This window comes from Capsicum annuum, chromosome 11, assembly GCF_002878395.1.
Source record: "Capsicum annuum cultivar UCD-10X-F1 chromosome 11, UCD10Xv1.1, whole genome shotgun sequence".
Lineage (NCBI taxonomy): Eukaryota > Viridiplantae > Streptophyta > Magnoliopsida > Solanales > Solanaceae > Capsicum > Capsicum annuum.
The window spans coordinates 181840697-181860390 of NC_061121.1; the positions used below are offsets into that span (position 1 = coordinate 181840697).

Genomic DNA, 19694 nt, shown 5'->3' on the forward strand with positions numbered 1-19694 from the left:
AAAACTACATAACAGCACGACGCGGTGGAAATCGCGTTACCATCTTGATTATAAATTGGAATTCTACCACAATGCGGTGGAATCACGGTGTTTCACTGGAATTTGACAATTACCATTTTGGCTGGCTCCGGGATGTGCTAAAGTGCTAGGTGGCACACTGCCACACTAAAATTGCTCTAACTCTTCACCCGAGTGGCCGATTTGGCCGAATTTTGCATCGATGGAAAGTTTATTCAGTGCTCTACATGGAAAGAAGTAGAAATTAGGAAAATTCCACATGATTAAAAGTATTTCATACTTTAGATGATATTTCTAAAACTTTTAGACTCAGATTTCCTCTTTACTGAATACGCTCTAAGGCTTAGGCTGGAAGAAGATTTTGTGGGGAATTACATTATGTTTACAATTCATTCCAAGTGGTAGATTATACTAAGTGCAAATACTAATAAAATTTATAGTGTACATTTTAGTATCATCCATTGGCAAACCAGAAAACACACCCTTCAAATTAATTTGCTAAATCATTGCACTCGTAAAGTCATATTTAGTTCTTTGGGGTAACTCTGGAGAAATTATAGCTCCTGTCTAAGTCGGCTCAACATAAACCAAATCTTCTTCCAAATCATAAAAAACTGGGAAATACTGATTAGATGTTGTGAGCTCTATCTCTTCTAAGTCTATCTCTTTTGAGTATTGCTCGATGATTTTCTACCTTCTATCTATCCCTTTCCTCAGTATGTTAAGCTAGTGCTAACCTCTTATTCTCTTTAGACAACAATCGATTAGTAGTTTCCTTGGTAGTTTCATGAACACCAATGAAAGATGGTTGATTTTACGCATTCAGATCATCCAGAAGCCCCTCATGTTGGGCTCTATTCTTTTTATGCATTCAGATCATCCAGAAGCCCCTCGTGTTAGGCTTTATTCTTTTACTCCTCCATCTTACGATACTATCGTAATGTCCATTAAGGATTCAAATCACAAGGAATCATGGTATTTCCATGACTCCTAATGTTTTGAATACATCGGCATGTGACCTAAAAACTACAAAAAATAAAAAAATCAACAATTTTAAAAACCTTAATAAACCAATACATAATCGTATTCCCCAACAACGGTGCCAAAATTTAATGTAACTAAAAATTACACCTCCTAAAAAGTATATCACAGTTGCTTGTCAAATATAGAACTCAATAAATGTTGGGGTCGAACCCACAAAGAATAGAAGAATCTCTATCAAGAATGTGTTGATGTAGTCAAAAAGTGCAAAAAGTAAATAGATTTTTGTAAGAATAGTAATCCAAGTACAATACTTGGACAATTTAGGTTGTTATCAATATGAGATGAACACTTAGATTACGTTATCCCTGACTTCCTCACTCTTTAGAATTATCGTGCTTATCAAACTATCTCGGTGCCTTGCATGCAAAATATAACAAGCTTTATATCACCAATAATCTCTTGAATATTTCTAGGAAATTTCACTCATCTTCACTCAGTCTCAGAGTGTCGCATTACTAAACCTTGTCCTTCATCCTAGAATAACTATCTCTTTTCGATCTCAAGTTAATAAATGAAAGTTGTAGCGTTTAATTACTATTGTGGTATTTTTTCGTTAATATCAACCTCTCTCTCGAGTTAGTATCAAATACAGGTAGGATCTTAAAATTTGTAGTCATCAAGAAAACAATCAATATGAATAAAATAACAATATGTGTAAGAACAACAATGAAAAAAGACTTTTCACTTCCTCTACTTCATTATTCCATCAGGATTCACACAAATCTAGTTATGGGGTTTAGTTGCTCATGAAAACGAGAACACTAATATAATTCATAATTGAAATCATATGAATGATCTCACAAATAATGAAGAATGACAACTGAAATCTCATACTAATAACTAACTTAAAAGTGTAGAACAAGAATTCCAAAATCAAAAGTGTATCTTAGATCTCAATATAATAGTGTAAGTATATAAAGTGTCTAAACTAATAATAAAACATCAAAAGGGCATTGATACTTACATCAGAAACCCTAAAATTCTCTGCAAAGTAAAGTAGGAAAATAAGGTCTCCATCTACCTGCGACCCCACTTACGGGCCAAAGATAGTACCTCCTGGCCCTAGGTGGGTTCGTAGGACCCAGATACTCCTTCAAGTTTTATATCACAAACCAATGAGGCATACCTACTAGGGCGTATGTACCACGTATGTCCCATAGGTGGCCTTCATAGGAATCAGAGGGAATTAAAAACTTTTATATTCTTGAAGTAGCAATCTACGGGCCTAAAGGTATTACTTATAAATCGTAGGTGGGTCTCATAAGTAGTATTTTGCTCCCTTTTATTTTTTTTAGGTAGATATCTACTTGAAACACTATTTTTATACAAAAAAACCATAAAAACACATCACATCTAACAAAATCACATAAGTACTTACATAATTTCCTTGTTTTAAGTATCAAAAGTGCCTTGAAACCATGACACATCTTTTTTTCGATGTAATTAACACTTCGAATATCAAAAATTCATTCACTTTCCTTGAACATGCATTGTAACAAGCTTAATGAAGGATAGTTATTTGTCAAACAAAAAACAAGTTAGATTTCAACTACAGTAAACTATCACCTAACTTAATCCAAATCCAAAAAAGCTCTAACAAAATTGAAATTTGCCCTTTCTTGTAAGCTCAGCTTGATTGCGGTCTAGAAAATCAATACAGTACATAATCAAACAAATAACAAACAATATCAAGGATTATAGCCTAATCCCAAAACCCCAAAGCCAAATTCATGATCAGTCCTCTGATTCTAGGGTTTTCTATCTCTATTTCACCTTAATCATATGAATTTCAAGGTTATAATGGTGGATTATAATAATACAAGAGATAATTATAAACTTTTAACCAAAATCTAAGGGTTTTAAACCCAATTCACACTATTGCACCCAAAAAATTAATTAGGTTAAGCTAAATCCTCCCCCAAATTCATATACTAGTAATTCTAAGGTTTAGATATCAAAAAACTAGTTAATGGGAGTGATAACCTACCTTTATGACAATTTTGATGGAAAACAGGTGGAAATTGCCTCTTCTATCCATTAGATGAATAAAAGATGAAAATAACATTTGGGGTGTTTTCTACATTAATTAGTGTATATCATGCTATAGCAGCCTCGCAATATGAGATTTGTCCATTAAGGAGGGATTGGCCAAGCTGAATACCACTATAATAAGAAAATTCCCACCATAGCAGCATAGTAGTAGTGGCCTTCCACCCTCTATAACTAGGTAGATGAGGCAAAAACTCGAGATTGCTCGTAGTTTTTCTTCTGTTGCAACATAACCTCAAATTTCAACATTCCAAAACTAACCCATTTAAATGAAGTTCAATATCGAGTGTTCTACTGACCCGAATTCAGCTCCAACAGATCCTATGAATTTCTTATAAACTTGACTAACATAAAAAAACCAGAAATCACATAACCTTAAACCCATTTAAAAATTTTCCTAGATGATACCACTCTTGGATTTCATCTAAGACTAGCCTAGCCTAAAATTTCTAACTCCTTTTTCAAAAAGGCATTTACAAAATTTTTTATACACTAGACTTACCCATAACGACAGAAAGGGTCATTACAAAAGATACCAATTTACCCATCATTCATCTTTGAATGATCAAATAAGAAAAATAAGCCAAGAAATAAAGAAAAAAATGACATGTATCCTCAAATAAGTGAGGGTGCTTTTTTTGCATGTCCCTTTTTATTTCCCAAGTAGCTTCCTCAATAGGACGATATTTTAATTGGACTTTTACCGATTGAATTTCCTTTTTCCCAACTTTTGAGTGTCCTATTAAATAATTGCAACCGGCTTCTTCTTACATGAAATATTCTTATCAATAAAAAATAAATCCTATTTGATAATCTAATCCCCATCCCCATGATATCTCTTAATTATAGACAAATAGAACACTGGATAGACCCATAACTGGCTTAGTTGTAATGTCAGCCAATAAGCTATTGGGTCTACCTACTCATGAACCTCGAATGGACTAATATATCAAGGGTTAATCTTACACTTCTTTCCAAACTACATAACTCCCTTCATTGAAGATATTTTCAAAAAAACTTCCTTACCGGGTTTGAATGACATATCCCTCTCCTTGCCATCTACATATTTATTTTGCCTACTCTAGGTTGATAATAACTTAATGTGACTAAAGCTAACATTTTACTAATCTTCCTTCATTAATTCCGTACACAAAGGCTTTACATTACTAACTTTCAAACATCTTATGGGTTATCTACACCTCCTCCCATAGATTGCATTGAAGAAACGAATGTCCATGCTAGAATGGTAACTGTTCCTATATTAAAACTCATACAACAACAAGAACTTACTCCAGTGACGACTAAAGTCAATCATACAATCCCTTAACATGTCCTCTAGCACCTTGCTAGTCCGTTCTTACTGTCTATCACTTTGAGGATAGAAAGTAGTGATAAAGTCAAGCTTAGTTCCTAACTCCTCATGTAACATGTCCCAAATTATAAAGGTCAAATGCATATCGCTATCATAAATGATAAAAATTAGTAGCCTATGAAGCATCAATATCTCCTTAATATAAATCTTGTCTAACTACTTCAAGTTGTACTCCACTCTAACCAGGATGAAATGAGTTGAACCGTTAGTCTATCTCTTATGACCCAAATCAAGTCATGTTACCATGACCCAAATCAAGTCATACTACCATAGGGTCTTATAAAGACCTACTACAAAGTACATAGCTATCCTCTCCCATTTCAAATTAGGAATGGGCCTTTTATAAAGTAAACCTTTTGGCCTTTGATGCTCGTATATCACCTATTGATAATTGTGGTACTTAGACACATACTAAACTATAGCCTTCTTCTTTCTAGGCAACCAATAGAGTTGTCTCAATTTATGGTACATCTTTGTTTCATCCAGATGAATAGGGTATCGAGAACCATGAGCTTCTGAAAGCAAACCTAAAATCACATCACTAACTCAGGTCATACACATGTGTCTTCTCATCGTCAACACCCCACACGCATAAAGAAGTGGGATCAGAAACTTCACCAAATATTTCTTTGTTCCTAATTTTATTCAATGTATCATCCTAAATAATTTGGATTTGATTTGATCAAATAATGTTGACTTACCACGACAGTAGCTAAAACTCTACCCCTTTCAAAAACTCCAAATTATGTAAACTAAAATTCTGGAGTCTAAATCTCTTTAGACAAAGGATGCCTGAACACCCTCAAGCAATCCAGAATACCTATACATACCATTTTTTAGCTTAATACATCAGACCTCATATTGGACTTACCCAGATAGTATTGGATGCTCACATCATAATCCTTTAATAGTTCCATCCACCTTTTCTGCCTCAAGTTTTGATCCTTTAGGGTAAAAATATGTTGCAAACAATGATAATTTGTGACTTCACACATGAAACCATAGAGGTAGTGTATCAAAATATTAACTACAAATACCACTACTACCAACTCTAAATTATGGATTGGGGAATTCTTCTTATGAGGCTTCAATTTCCTTGAAGCATAAGCAACTACATTCATGTCCTTCATTCAAATTGGAAAGTGAGGCAACACAAAATATATTAAAATTTTTACCTTCAAATAGAAGGGAAAGAATGGTAGCTGTAGTCAAAAGTGTTCCTAGATTTTGGAACATCTTCTTACACTTCTCTAAGAAATTAAATGGCTACACATTCTAGGACGACCTTGTCAAGTGAGTAGCAATAAAGGCAAAATTCTTAAGAAATCTACGATAATAAATAGCAATACCACCAAAACTTCTAACCTCATTTATAGAGCTAGGTCAAACCCAAATCTTAACAACCTCGATCTTCTGAGGATCTATGATTACCCTCTTTTTTGCATCCACACCTTAGAAGGTCACCAAAGATAGCTAAAACTCGTATTTAGAGAACTTAGCATACAACTACTTCTCCTTTAAAATTCCAAAAACAATGAAAATATGACCTATTTGTTCTTTTTTACTCTTAAAGTAAACTAGAATGTCATCAATAAAAATAACCAATTCAACAAGATCATGAAAATTGTTGGTCAATTAGTCAATCTAAATGTCATCACCAAAACTCATAATGCCCATACTGGGTCTTGAAATATATCTTGGGTATATCTTTATGCCGAATCATTAACTTATGATAGCCCGATCTTAAGTTAATTTTGGAGAAAATAAAAGCACCCTATAACTAGTCAAAAACACTATTTATTCGAGGTGAAGGATACTTAATCAAGATGGTAACCTTATTAAACTGCCAGTAGTCTATGCATATTCTCTTACTACCGTCCTTTTTTCTTAACTAATAACATGGGAGCATCTCAAAAAGGAAGCATTAGTATGAATAAACCCCTTATATAGTAACTCATAAAACTAAGTCCTGAGTCCTCTTAACTCAATTAGGGTCATTTGATTGGGAGGAATAGAAGTGGGGTAGGTTTTCGACTACATACCATTATATAAGTAAATGTCCCAATTCAAAGACATACCATGACTGATCTATAGGAAACACCAGCTAAAATTCCAACACCATGGGGACTAAATAAAGAGAAGAAGATTCTACACTAAAATTTTGTAGATATGCTACAAAGGTTGAACATTCTCTCCCAACTACATTCTTATCCTAAATAAAAGATAAAATTTCATATTCTTAGGCTTATACATACCTTTACATTCTAAGTCATTCTAAGAATAATGTCAAAATCAAGCATATCTAATATTATTAAGTCTACCCAAGTTTGAAAACACATGAATAATACATAAAAATCATGATACACATGGGTTACTACCATAAAATCTTCAACCAAAGTAGATACAAAAATAGGAGATTAAAGTACATCACAAATCAAGTCTAATAATCATAAGGCAGATATAATAGATACATAAGAGCAAATAGATCTTAGATCAAAGAAAATAGTAGCCAATTAATCTTTAGATGAGATTAGTACTTACAAAAATGGAACCAGATACCTCAACCTTAGTATTTGCTTGAAAGGCATAATATTGAGCTCTATCATAAAGCTAGGAAACGTTCTTAGCTGGTTGTGCCCTCCCTTTACTTACATTACCACTTTCTCACTATCCATAACTTTTCTAATTATTACTGTGCCCACTCTTTGAATGACTCTTACCATTACTATTACCTATACCACCTGTAACAATAAGAACCATAGGTTTTTCCTATTGTTGACCCTGTAACCCAAACTGTCTCTGAGGACACTCTCTCTTGAAGTGCCCTATAGCACTACAATTATAGAAACCATGCTCTAGAAAAGGAATATTGACTAAAGAATAAGAAGATCTTTAGTTTTTAGTAATTGGGGGTTGTTGAGTGGTCTCTGATTAAGAACCTATAGAAGCTAGCATAGTTGAATAATAAGGAGAACCGAATAGACTGATTGTTATGACCCTTTAAAAAATAACAAACAAAGTTACCCATATTCTAAGACTTCTTTATTAAAATCATTACCTAACCAACCTTCTTACCTTTTTACCTTTTTCACATAATCAATGACCTTATTAAAGTTATTTTTGGTAGAAGACATATGAACACTCAAAACCTGCAAGTTAGTGTTTAGTCCTCGCATAAACAACTGAATCCTCTTATCCTTTACACTAAGTAATCGAGTACCATAAGAGGAAAGAGCCTGAAACTTAGCCTCCTAGGTAGAAACATACATATCTCCCTTCTAAAGAACAAAAGACTAGTCCTTTTAGCAATCATAAAGAGTAAGAAGTACATAATCTTTAAGAATAAGGCATGATATGTCAATAGAGATCAAGCTAGTGACCAACACTCCATATATTCTCTACTACTGCTTGGTATCACCTCACAACTGGAAGGTAAAAAATCAATGACATACTACTAAAAATACCTATTTATAAAGCCTTTTATAACTTTCAGCAGTGAACTCATATGCATTCTCAATCTCAAAATTAATAAAGATAGGAGGCTTCATCTTCAGGAATTTAGTCAATATGTTAGCTTCCATAGTAATAACATCCTAATTTAGGATAAACAGTCCCATATTATAAAAACATATAAGATACATTGGGTATAAAACTAACCAAGTCATTCACTTTAATGACATATTTTAAAATTGTGCGGGTCAGGTCCTAGATCAGATAATATAACTAGTGAGTTGGGTTATGACAAACTTGGTATTAAAGCATAAATTTTAAAGTATATTAGGGTGTCTAAAAACTATATTAAGTTGAGTCTTTTTCATGGGTATGAAGCACACCATATTTATGAGTGAGAGGTTATGAAACATTTTAGAAAAAATTCACTTCTTTCATGTTCATATCAGGCAATAGAGCATGGACTCTATTAAAACCTCTTTCTAAATAGTACTCTACATATTTACAAATATGCATTCAAGTAGAACCAATGAATGAAGGGACAAAATGGTAATCATTTTAAGAATTTGTAAGCACCACTTCCATCTCTACTAAATCCTCTGAACAACAAGTCTTCTATGATGAATTCAGGGCTTCTTTTATAGTATTATCCTAGTTTAGGACCACCTGGAATAGCTAGTAGGATATTACACTAGCCAACCCAGTACTGAATATGATAGCAGCCAGAGTTTGAGTCTTCACTCGAATGAATCCTCTAGTATTCTTTGGGTTAATGTCTGAAGATCTATGGGAATTCTTGGATAGTATTTAAAAAGTTATTGAGATCATAGGTGTTACTCAAACTAAAAGTGCTGACTCAGTTGTATATCAGTTGTAAGGAGTGGATTACACCTGGCACAAGCAATGGAAAGATGATAGAGGTGTAGTGAATGATTAGTAGAGTGGGATAACTTTGTTACTATATTTCTAGACATGTTATTCCCACTTAAGATAAGGGATACCAAGGTTAAGGAATTAATTAATCTAAATTAAGGTAACATGAGTGTAAAGGAGTATTCTTTCAAGTTTACTCAATTGGTTACGTATTTATTTGAGGTGAATTTATGCTCCTTAGTATTGTTATCCTAGCTTATTTAGCCTTTTTTAAGATGACTTAAGTACTTAATAAGTAAAGAATGATATAAATAATCATATAAGTTTTTAAGTATGTGATTACAATGGTTAAAGGTGTTTTCAAACAAGTTTCGATTCAAATTGATCATTTAGAGTCTCGACAAGAAAACTAGTTTTACTAGCTTGAGCTAGGTGTTTGTTTAGTAAATCTCGATGGATTCTAATGTATTGAATTAGTTCCCAACGGTTTTATTGTGTAAATATGTGTGGAAAATTTTTTGATAGTGTTCAAAGTTCAATTGGGTAAAGACAACAAGAGTCAAAACAATAAGTTAAACATCAACATGGGCAAGCCTCATCTTATCTCAAGTTTCTAGTTCACCATTCCTTATATTGTGTTTTTTTATATCTAATCCATGGTGTATGATGATGTAGGATTCTTTTCGATATGATTATGATGATTTATGATTGTTGAAAAAGATAGAAATCAAGGCGAAACAAAACCACAAGGCTTTGTATTGGAGACAAGGCAAAAGAAAAGGTTTGGACATCAAAATGCAATTTCCAGTGAGGATATAGGAATTGCAATGCTCTAAACCCCTTTTGCCCAAGAACTAAGACACTTCATGCACTAAATTGTCCAGTGGATAGGACACTTAGACTTGTTTCTAATCATTTTTGGATAGTCTTTGGACTTGGAGAGGGTCTGATCAACATTTTTTTAGGGTTTATCTCTTTACAATATCTTTTTAATATATTCAATCATGTATTCATAAATTTTGATTACTGTTATGTCTATTAGTAGCTAAACGCCCTCTATCCGAGGTTAAGGCTAAGATCACATTTACTTTCACTTTGAATTGAGTTGTTTTTTATTATCATATTTGGTGGTTTTTTCATATTTTTTTAAATTTTTTAAGGAGTATCTAACCTTAGAATACATATATTCTTGACCTTGTGATCTCGGGAGGGGGAATAGGAAGATAGAATGTGGGGATGAATAGGGTAACATTCTTATTCTTTTATAAAATAAGGAATTTGAATTAGGGACTAGGATAGAGATATACCTAGAATCCTTTCTTTGTTCACATGTAGGATGGTATCTTAATGCATCTAAATGGATTATCACATCCCTGCTCAATGATGTTTTGTAATATCCAGTTTGGTAGAAGGTCGGAGCTTGGGAGACCATGATCATACGATAAACAATATGAATCAACAACCAAGATAAGAAATTTAATGAATGAAGTTCAACAGCTTAGTATGATTGTTCGCAGTGCCTTAACCCTGGGCTTTCATTTATTTATTGTCTAAATTCTTTACTTTTATGCACTATTTACTTTACATGTAGTTTATAACTTTCAAAATTCTCTTGGTTACGTTTTCACTAATTTAATCTTAATAGTTGATCTAGAATAGGATAGTTGTTAAAAGAAGTCTCTGAGGGATCGATATTCGGCTTTATGTAAGGCCACTGTACTACTTAGTGAGACAATATACATTTGCATGTGTTCTTAGGTACAACTGGGTTTTTTTCACCGTTGCCGGGGACTTGTAATTTGGATATTGTTTTATTTTTAGTTTTACATTTTGGATTTCTTTGGTGCTTTAAACTTTGTCTTGGTATTGAATTTGCAAAAAATAGGTCTACAGGTTAGTAAGCTGGTAAGGGATAGAGATTTGGTGGAACCAAGCCCCGAACCTGAGCAATGCTTTTATCAATTGAGGAGAAAAACATTCCTTTCTCCCAAATTCCATAGATTCAAGAGGAATAAGACAATTCTTATCTCATGGATGAAGATTAACCATCTCACAGTACAGTTCATGAAGTGAGGTATGTAGGGGTGACCTCTCCTTTTCTAAAATAAATTGCTGGAGGAACTTTGATCTATAATAGAAAATGGTGCAGCTGTTGATTAGGAGTGGACAGTTTATGGGGCTTTTACATGAAGATCCATAAGTCCATCTATGGAAATTCCTTAAGATCAGTGACATATTCATACCTACGGGTGTGTTAACTGATTTTGTAAGGTTGACACTATTCCCCTTTTCACTATTAGGGGAAGCAAAAAATGGTTAAACGTTGAGCTGAAAAGTTCAATCACAACCTGGGATGACTTATCCTGGAAATTCCTTATCCAATTTATTCCATCTGGCAAGACTATGAGACTATGTAGTAAGATTGTGTGCTTTAGATAGAACCTAGATGAGAACTTATATGATGCATGGGAGAGGTTTAAAGCTCTTCTTCAAGACTATCCACATCATCAACAGTGTAATTAGGTATTAGATCATGCTTTTGTTGAGGCACTTGATCATAAAACATTAATTTTGCTAGATTCAGCTGCAGGTAGTCAAGCTTTGGATTGACGTACGATGAGTTGTATACCTTATTGAACCATATTGCTAAAGGAAATCCTAAATAGCACTTGGACTCGAGAAATTCTACAAAGAATGTTGCAGGTACGCTGGAGGTGGACCAATTTACTGTTATATTCGCTCAGATTGATACATTGTAGAATCCGTTAGCAAATCAAATTCAATAATATGAAATTAACGGTTGCACATCTAGCAGTAACAATTAATGCAATTCAATAAATAAGGACTTAGTGTATGGTTTATGCCAATAGTGAGCATTTTATAAATATGTATGCTGCCAATCCTAAGTCGGTGATGTATGTAGGGAATATTTAAAGGCCGAATTATGGGAATACCTATAATCTAAAGTCGTAGACTCCGCCACAAAATAAATAATGAAATGGCCAATAGCAGCAGTTTCAGCAGCAGTAGGTTCACAAAAATTAGGCCACAACCCCAAGAAGCAATGTTAAAGAGATGCTAATGCAAATTATGGTTTCTCAAGCACAGTTGGAAGCAAATATAAAGAGCTAATAAAATGGCTACAAAGAGCTTGGGGTTGCAGATAGGTCAGATAGCAGCAACACAGAATACTAGACCTCAAGGTGATTTGCCAAGTGAAACTGAAAATTCTAAATAAATAATGGCAATCACTTTGAGAAGTGTTAAAAAGATAAACACTAAACTTCCAAAGTCAATGAAGGAGGTAGATGCAAGATAGGTCCTAAGTAGGTAGATGATAAGGCTACTAAAAAGTTGTAAAGTCTAAGTACTTGCAAAGAAAATTTTTTGATCATGTGAAGAAGAGACTACCACCACCATTCCTACAGAGGCTTATACAAGCGAAAGAGGATGCATGCTTCAAGAAGTTCCTTAACATATTCAGAGAGTTTTACATTAACCTTCCTTGTTTAGATGTTTTGTAGGAAATGCCCAAGTATGTTAAGTACTTAAAGGATGTGGTTAGATATAAAGCTAGGCTACAAGATGTTGAGACAGTAGCACTCATTAATGAGTATAGTTTTGTGGTGATGTAGAAAATGCCCTAAAAGCTTAAGGACCCTGGAGTTTAACTCTCCCAATTCAAATTGACAATAGTGAAGTGTTTTACATACTTAGTAACTTGGGGGAGAGTATCAAATTGATTTCCCTCACCTTGTTCAACACTCTAAGATTAGGAAAGCTGCAACTGAGCATACTTGTACTATAATTGGCAAATTGGACCCATCCCATCCTAAAGGAATCATAAAAGACATTCTCATCAATATTGGCAAGTTTATTATTCCTGCCAGTTTTATTGCTTTTTATTTTAAGGCAGATGAAAGAGTGTCAATTATCTTGGGACATCCATTCTTGGCGATGGGAGAAGCTTTAATAGATGTGAGAGAGGGCATGCTCACAATGAGGCTGGATGATGAAGAGGCGGTATTCAAAGTGTACAAACCACTTAACATACTATCCTACTATAAAGATTTGGGCATGATTAATGTGATTGAAGGGTATAAGTGTGGTGGGGTAGAGTGTATTCCATATAAGACCCCTTCAGACTTTCTCATTGAGTAACCCAAGTCATAATCGACATAACCTAAAATGATTCATATTGATGAGCCTAAAAAGGCTATTGTTAAGAAAGTTGTTGACCTAGAAAGTTCACACTTAAGAGGTCAAAAATTAATAAGAAGATAGTGTCCCATTGTGAGAAAGAGAATGAAGAAAAACAGATAAGTTGAAGATTAGGTCATGCCACGACACTAAATTAGCCATTTCTTGGGAGGCAACCCAAGTTATGATAGGTTTTATTTTTAGTATTTTTAGTTTGCTTGACTAGTTTTTGTTTTTGTTGAGTCATAGGTTGATAGGAAGTTTGAGTGTTAGAAAACCTGAGCTAAAGAGCATAGGAAAGACTAAGTTTGGGGTCCCCGAACCCTCTTGATGTATAAGGATACTACTAGCTAGGCTTACAGGCTCTAGGGAGTATTTCTATCTCTACCTTTTAAAGTATACTTTGGGGAATAAGTATATTTTTAAGTGTAGGGTAGGGAAATTCCTATTTTTAGATGTAATTTTAAAACTTTTGTGTGTGATGTTCTTGTTGGTTCTATATTTGGTTGTATGATGCATGTTTTTTGGTTTTAAAAAGCATGTTGATTGTGTGAATTACTTCTTTTAAAAATCCTAGGCTCATATTATGAATTTTGTACTTGTTGGCTTAATGTTGAATTCAAGCTATTGATTGGTTAAAAGTCTATGATGATCCTTCTTGAGTTTAGCATTTTTCATTTCTGACATGAGTTTGTTGTATATTCCTTATTTCATTTGATGCAAGAACTTACCTGGTGTGTGTACAAAGATAAATAAAGAGTGTGGGACTGAATTTCTTCAATAGCCTTGTTTCATACATTCTTTTTACCTACCCTTGTGTATGATCTTAGTTAAACCCCATTGAGCCTTTAGCTTCTTATTTGGAAGCTTCATATGTAGCCTAATCCTTTATTTGATTGTCCTTAATTAGATCCAAATCTCTTAAGTGATTTAGTACAAAATTAATTAAGTTAACGTGTTGGAAAGTCAAATAGGAAAAAGCTGACATTAAAGCCCCAAAGTGATAGTTATTGGTGTGTAAAATTGCTATGTGTTGTAGTTGGGAGTTGAGGAATGAAAATAATAAAAATGTGTTCAAAATTGAATAAGTTGTGAATAGAGAATACTTCTGTAATAGTGTATGTGAATGAGCTTAAAGAGATGAGGCAGAATAAAATATGTGTGAAGTTGGGAAGTGGGGTAAAGTGGTTCTTAGAGTTTGGTCTTAATTGTATAATGTAATTTATTAAAGCACTTAAGGGAGATAGTAAATATTATTGGATAAAATAGTTCCTACCCATCCCTTAGCCTACCTTACAACCCTTAAAGATCGATTTGATCCTATGCTGAACATTCTGATATTAGTTGAGTACTATACTAAGGACAAGACTATGGCTCATCATTTTTAACTTGTGAATTCTTTGTGAGAGAGGGGGAAATTTGATTCTTATACCCATTCTGTTTTGGATTGCATGATGGTGAGTGATTATGGGAAACACTCTTTTTATGAGGGCACATGTTTGATAAATTTTGGGTGAATTATATGATTTATTTGATTGAACTTTGTGCATGATTTTTCTAACTAGGTGAGTTAATTCTTAAGGCTAGGATGCTTTGAAGTAGTATTCTTGAACTGTCAATTGTGTATGTAACATGCTTAGTGAAGAAACTTACATTCTGTATTGTCACTGTAGTACTAGCTTGAGTGTCTTGCATGTAGTATAAGTGTAGATTAATCTCAGCTTATGATTCTTAGAGTAAATAGTTATTCGAGGATAAACAAGCCTTTAAGTATGGGGTGGTGATTTGAGGTGAATTTATGCACCTTAGTGTTATTATCCTAGAATATTTAGCCTTGTTATGAGGATGACCTAAGTTATTAATGAGTAAATAATGATATAAATAATCATCTAAGTGCTTTAAGTATGTGATTACAATATTTAAAGGTGTTTTTAAACAAGTTTGGATTCAAATTGATCATTTAGAGTCTTGACGAGAAAACTAATTTTACTAGCTTGAGCTATGTGTTTGTCTGGTCTATCTCGATGGATTCTTATGCATTGAATGAGTTCCTAATGGTTTGATTGTGTAAATATGTGTTTAACAATTTATTTATAGTGTTCAAAGTTCAATTGGGTCAAGACAAGAGTCGGAACAATAAGTTAAAGATCAATGTGGGTAAGCCTTGTCTTAGCTCGAGTTTCTAGTTCATCGTTCTTAATATTTTTGTTTTTTAGAGAACTAATCCATGGTGTATTATGATTTAGGATGCTTGGTGAGATTATTATGATGATTTATGGATGTTTAAAAATTTCAAAATCATGGAAAAACAACACCACAATGCTTGGTATTGAAGGCAATGCACAAGACAAGGTTTAGACGTCAAAATGCAATTTCCAGTGAGGGTATGGGAATTGAAACACCTCTCACCCCTTTTGCCCTGGGACTAAGGAACAACCCAAACCCCTTATTCCAGTGGAGAGATTAAGGTATCGCATGTGTTTCTGCAAGAGAGAGACCAATGTGATGCACTACATATTCCACTGATGACCAAACTTTGTCTACTATATATAGGACACTTAGACTAGTTTCTAATCACTTTTTGGACGTCTTTGAACTAGGAGAGGGGTTGGTCAATACATATTATAGGTTTTATTTCTGTTTAATTTAGATTTTTGATAGATTCAATCATGTATTCATAAATTTGGATTATGGTAATGTCTATTAGTGGCTAAAAGCCCTCTATCCGGGGTTAAGGCAAAAAACACATTTACTTTCTCTTTGAATTGAGTTTGTTTTTATTTTTATCATGTTTGGCTGTTTTGTCAGGTCTTTTTTAACTTTTTATGGAGTATCTAACCTTAGAATACATATATTGTCGATCTTGTGATCTCTGGAGGGGGAATAGAAAGATAAAATGTGGGGTTGAATTGAGTAACATTCATATACTTTTATAAAATAAGGAATTTGAATTAGCAATTATGATGGGGATATACCTAGAAGCCTTGCTTGGTTCACATGTAGGATGATATCTTAGTGAATCTAAATAGATTATTACATCCCCTCTCAATGATGTAGTTGTAATGTCCAGTTAGGTAGAAGGCTAAAGGTCGGGAGACCATGATCATAAGATAAAACATATGAATCAACAATAAAGATAATAAATCTAGTGAATGAAGTTTAATATCATAGTATGATTGTTCGCAGTGCCTTAACCTTGTGCTTCATCCATTGATTGTCTAAAGTCTTTACATTTACGCACTATTTACTTTAAATGTTGCTTATAACTTTCAAAACTCTCTTGGGACATTTCCACTAATTTAATCTTAATAGTTGAGATAGAATAGGATAGTTGTTACAATAAGTTTCTAAGGGATTGATATTTGGATTTATTTAAGGCCACTATATTACTTAGTGAGACCACGTACACTTGCATGTGCGCTTGGGCACAACAGGTATGCATGGGAAATGTTGTTGACTCCAGGGCCACAGGAGTAAGTTTTTGTCTAATATTTCTATGAATATGTGAAATATAGTAGGACTTCTTGTTTATTTCAAGATAGACATCTCCTAGTTGATGGTTCATGCTCAATGGATTAAAGAAGATAAAATCAATGAGAAGAGAATGTATAGTAAGAAGGCTAGAACATCTAGCTATACTTTTTCTCAGCAGAAGACATAAGCTTCTGCTCCATCTTCTGCAATTGCTCTAGTGCTTAAGATCAAACAATATAATTGAGATAGAACACTAGGCTCTAATTCATAGGGTAGTGTGAATAGTATTCTTACTAACCTATTTTGCAAAAAGTGTGGTAAGAACCAAAATGGTGAGTGTATGTTTAGTAATGATGTTCGTATAGGGGTAGTGATGCTCATCAAAAAAGTTAGTTCAAATCTTTAGCATCTCCAGTAGGTATCAAATATCAATAGCGTGCCTTATCCAGTATAGCTGGAGGACAACATTAAAACAGGTTCTATGCCCTTTAAACTCGATAGGATCAGAGGGTTCTCATGATGTAGTCACTACTATGTTACAAGTTTTTTATATTTATGTTTATGTATTGTTAGATCCTAGAACCACAATTTCTTTTGTGACTCCCTATATAGTAGTAAACATAGGTGCTAGTCCAAAATCCTCTCATAACCCTTCTCACTTTCTAATCCAATTGAAAATTTAGTCATACCTAGACGAGTATACAATATTTTCCTAGTCATAGTTTCTTAGGAAGTCACCTCAGTCGATCTTATTGTGTTAGACATGATAGATTTTAATGTTATTCTTATCATAGATTGTCTTCACTCTTGTTATGCCTCGGTTAAATATAGAATTAGTCTTGTTTAAATACCCAAATAAGCCAGTCATAGAGTCGAAGGGTAGTACCTCAGGGCCAAAAGGTTGGTTCATCTCTTACCTTAAAGCAAGAAAAATATTTTTCAAAGGATGTGTGTTTCATCTTATTTTGATTAAGGATTCAAAGTATGAAACCCCAACTCTTGAGTCAATTCCTATGGTAAATGAATTACTAAAAATGTTTCCTGAAGGTCTTCCCAAAGTTTCTCCCAAGCGAGAAATTGGTTTTTTAATTGATATCTTTCTAGATACCCAACCTATTTAAGTTCCATCCTATAGAATGGATTAAATAAAGCTTAACAATTAAAAGAAATAGTTGAAAGAAATATTAGACAAGGGTCAAGCCCGGCATCTCTCCATCAAGTGCTCTAATTTTTTTCATTTGCAGGAAAAATGATTGCCTCAGAATGTCTATTAACTATCTCTAGTTAAACAAGGTCACTATCAATAATATGTATCTTATTATGGAGATTGATGACATGTTTGACCAACTTTAGGGAGCCAATTATTTCTCTAATGTATACCTTATATTTGGCTATCATCATCTCTGACTTAGAGAGCATGAAATTCCTAACACAGCCTTTAGAACTCACTATGGTCATATTGAATTTGTTGACATGTCTTTTGGACTACTGAATGTTCCTGCAGCTTTTTTTTGAGTTTATAAATAAGTTGTTCAATCAGTACTTGAAAAAGTTTTTCATTGTCTTCATATATGACATCCTTATTTATTCTCATAATGAGGATGAAATGTAGACCATTAAAGGATCATTTTGCAGACTCTTAAAGATCGCCAGTTAATCTCTAAGCTTAATGAGTTTGAATTCTAGTTGAAATCAATAGCATTACTTGTTCATATCATTTCTTGTATTGGCATTCAAGTGGATCCTTAATAGAAAAAAGCATTTAAAAACTTGTCTTGACCCATCTCTCCATCAAAAATTAGGATTTTAGTAGGTTTAGCTAGTTATTGTAGATAGTTTGTTAAAGATTTTTCCTATATTGCTTCTCCTAAGATTATTATTCTAGCTAATTTTATTGCTTTAGATTTTAAGGCTGATGAATGTGTACCAATCATCTTGGGACGTCCATTCTTAGCGATGGGAGGAGCTTTAATAGATATGAGAGAGGTCACCCTCACAATAAGGCTGTATGATGAAGAGGCAATACTCAAAGTGTAAAAACCACTTAACACACTATCCCACTATAAATATTTGTGCATGATTTTAGTGATTCAACGGTATAAGTGTGGTTGGTGGATTTTATTCCACAAAAGACCTCTTAAGACTTCCTCATTGAGTGGCCCAAGACACAATTGACACAACTTGAAATGATGTAGATTGATGAGCTTGAAAAGGCTAAGTTAAGCAGAGCCCAAAAGGTCAACTTAAAAATCCTCGAAGTTAAGCAGTCAAAATAAGGCTAAGTCTTCAACAACTTTGCTAAATTTTTAGGCTTTAAGCGCATTATGCAAGCACTAGAGGCTGAACTAAACTGAGTCTAATGTGGGGTATTACAATATCTCCCCCTAGGGAACACTTGTCCTCGAAGAAGATTGGATATACTAAGGATACTAGGAAGACTTAGGTCTTATACTGAGTATGCATAAATTACACTTGACTTCCTGACTGAACTAATTAGTGCATGCATGAGATGTTATAAAGATGATTAAATATAGATGGAATTGAAAGTAGAAAAATAGATAATCTAAGAAAAACTTGTTACCTTAAGGTGAGTGTGAACTTGCGGAAAAATGATGAGGGTACTTGGTTTGCATATCTACCTCTGCTGCCCAAGTGGCATTCTCAACGGACTAATTCTGCTAAAGAACTTTTACCAAGGGAACTTCTTTGTTCCTTAGCCTGTGAATCTGGTAATCAAGAATCTCAACTGGGATTTCTTCATAAGAAAGGCTATCCTAAATTTCGGTGCTTTCCAAAGGAACTACAACGAATGTATCACCAATACACTTCTTTAATATGGAGACATGAAACACTGGGTGAACGAATGACATATCTATAGGAAACTCAAGCTCATATGCTACCTTTTCCAAATGAGTTAATATCCTATAAGGGTCACTATATCGGGGACTAAGCTTCCCCATTTTTCCAAATCTTTTCACACCTTTTATGGGAGAAATCTTCAAATAAACTAAGTCACCAACCTCAAACTCAACATCCCTTCTCCTCACATCTGAATATGATTTCTGATGACTCTGAGCTGTCACAAGCCTCATTCTAATCAACTGAACCTTTTCCATAGCTTCAAACACCACATCTATTCCTACTAAAGTGGCCTTACCCACTTCGAACCAACCAATAGGTGATCCACATCTTCTACTATAAAGAGCCTCAAACA

At 33.9% G+C, this 19694-nt stretch overlaps 1 non-coding gene across 1 annotated transcript; it reads right to left on the reverse strand.

Annotated features, from left to right (window-relative positions):
- Positions 1-11212: 11212 nt before the first annotated feature.
- On the reverse strand, positions 11213-11319 carry LOC124889147. The gene has a single exon (XR_007047759.1). It is a non-coding gene; the product is annotated as a small nucleolar RNA R71 (small nucleolar RNA).
- Positions 11320-19694: the final 8375 nt, after the last annotated feature.